Source organism: Dipodomys spectabilis, unplaced genomic scaffold (genome assembly GCF_019054845.1).
Source record: "Dipodomys spectabilis isolate Male_0828 unplaced genomic scaffold, ASM1905484v1 ptg000326l, whole genome shotgun sequence".
Classification (NCBI taxonomy): domain Eukaryota; kingdom Metazoa; phylum Chordata; class Mammalia; order Rodentia; family Heteromyidae; genus Dipodomys; species Dipodomys spectabilis.
The window spans coordinates 92,009-94,716 of NW_024871003.1; positions in this window are offsets into that span (position 1 = coordinate 92,009).

Sequence of the window (2,708 nt, forward strand, 5' to 3'; positions counted from 1 at the left end):
TGATTAGAGCGCCCTAAGTCTAATGACAGCTTGTGGGACAGAGCTATGTACTGAGTCCTCCGTAGGGTACTCTGTGCTGAGTCCTGCACATGGTACTATGTGCTGTATCCTTCACAAGGTGCAGTGTGCTGAGTCCTGCATTGGGTGCTGGGTTCTGAGTCTTTCACAGGGTGCAGTGTGCTGAGTCATGCAAAGAGTGCCATGTGCTGTGTCCTTCACCAGGTGCATTCTTTAATTGGGTCCTTGTAAGGTCTCCCCACTGAGATGATTCTGCAGACAAGAATATTGAAGCTCAGATATGTCTCCATGGCAGGGACAAAATTATGTATTACTGAAGACTAGTGAGTTGTCTACTTCAGACAATTGTTCTGTTTTGTTTTTTTCTGTCATGAACCTTGAAATAAGGGCCTACGCTCTGACCCTTACCTCTTGGGCTCATGGTTAGCTGCGGCGAACGCCTTCTCGGCCAGCGAGGAAGAACGACCACCACACCAGGAGTCTTCTCAGATCACACTTTATTGGAGAGCTTTTGAGTTGATGGGAGAGCTTGAGCGAGAGACCCCGTGTACAGAAACGTGGCCGCTTATATATGGAATAGGAACACGGGTTGTTCTATCATTGGTCGTCTGCCTTTCACCGTCACCAGGTGCCACGGGATTGGCTGGGGACTCTACGTGGCTCGCGCATGCGCAAAGCCCGGGACCCACAGTCCCGCCAAGCACTGCCTAATATGGAGTTGTTTACCTCAAAGCTGCAAGGAAGTGGGCGCCATCTTGTAATGGCGTTCGCCCCGGCTCCCCGCAGTTCCCCCTTTTTGTTTTTGGCAACAGGTAAGAGTAGAGGTCTGTTCCCTGAATAGAAGAGGACAATGCAAAGCCTTCGTTCCAAGTTTCTTTTTCCCAGAGGATGGCCCGCCAGTCCGATGCCTTTTTTTCAGGGGTGGGGAAAGCACGGCATCAACCCACATGCAAACAGACTTGCTCTTCTTGAGGAGATGGAGGTCTTCCCCAAGTGCAGTGCATAAGCCTAGCACCCTGTCCCGTATTGTAAGCTGCATACCTGTCCCGGTGCAATGGGATCCCCTGATCCCTCGGGGTGCTAAGGCTATGCAGGATGGCAGGGCTTAATTGCCCTTTAGGGCTGACAGCCAAATCTTGGGTGAGGATCCACTTTCCAAGGCGGCTAATGCTTGTGAGATAACAACCTTGTCCCTTCTGGTTTGGGCTTGAAGGCGACAGACCAACTATAGGCAGACTATGCATCCTCCCAAGCAGCAGGCCAAAAACACCCCAACTCCCACCCACTCTTTAAACCAGGAAACAGCAGAGGAGATCCAAGACTGGAGTCCCTCCACCAATCCGGGGTCCACTCGCGTTGAGTTCACTGTAACAATGGCAATCCGCAGCTGATCCAGCATCTCATCAAATTCACCAGTCCAATTTCCGACGTCTCCTCTCCGTGTGTTGAGTTCTGGCTCCTGTTCGGCCTCTCGCGTGATCCCGGGTTTCGGCACCACTTGCGGCGAACGCCTTCTCGGCCAGCGAGGAAGAACGACCACCACACCAGGAGTCTTCTCAGATCACACTTTATTGGAGAGCTTTTGAGTTGATGGGAGAGCTTGAGCGAGAGACCCCGTGTACAGAAACGTGGCCACTTATATATGGAATAGGAACACGGGTCGTTCTATCATTGGTCGTCTGCCTTTAACCGTCACCAGGTGCCACGGGATTGGCTGGGGACTCTACGTGGCTCGCGCATGCGCAAAGCCCGGGACCCACAGTCCCGCCAAGCACTGCCTAATATGGAGTTGTTTACCTCAAAGCTGCAAGGAAGTGGGCGCCATCTTGTAATGGCGTTCGCCCTGGCTCCCCGCAGTTAGCACTCCACCGCATGGAGCCATGGACCCCCTTGAAGCACATGCCACAGCCTAGGGGTCTATAGCTGAGGTCTCTCCTCCTGCCTACTCAGGCAGTTGAGATCTGAGGATCTGGGTTCCAAATTATCCCAGACACATGAGCCTATTATCTCCAATTCACCACTAAGAAACCTGAAGTGGAAGCTAGGTGCTTGTCACTCATGCTGTCATCCTAGCTACTCTGGAGGATGAGATCTGAGGATCATTGTTCAAAGCCACCCTGGGCAGGAAAGTCCTTGAGACACTTAGCTCCAATGGACCACCAGAAAAGCTGAAATGGTGTTTGGCTCAAGTGGTAGAGCGCAAGACTTGAGCTGAAGAGCTCAAGGACAGCACCCAGGCCCAAACATCAACTCCTACAATAATAAGAAAAGAGAGAAACAAACTAACAAATCTGAAGTTTAGGGCTGGGAATGTGCCTTAAGGGGAAAATGCTTTGCAAATATGAAACCCTGGGTTTGATTTCCCAGGACCACAACAGTAAAAAAGACCTGAAGTAGCTCTGTGGTTCAAGTGGGAGAAGGCTATGATTGTACAAGAGAAACTAGATACAGTGCTCAGGTCCTGAGTTCAACCTCCAAGAATGGTGTATGTGCCCGTGCCCCTGTGTGCCCATGTGTGTACACATGCACGCACGCACACACGCACACACACACATGCACAGATAGAGAGAGAGAGATAGACTAAAAGTGATGCTGCTACCCAAAATGGTAAAACACTGGGCTTCTGCACTGAGCTCATGGTCAGCACCCTGGCCCTGTGTTCAACCCCAAAACCTAGCCACCCAGGGCCC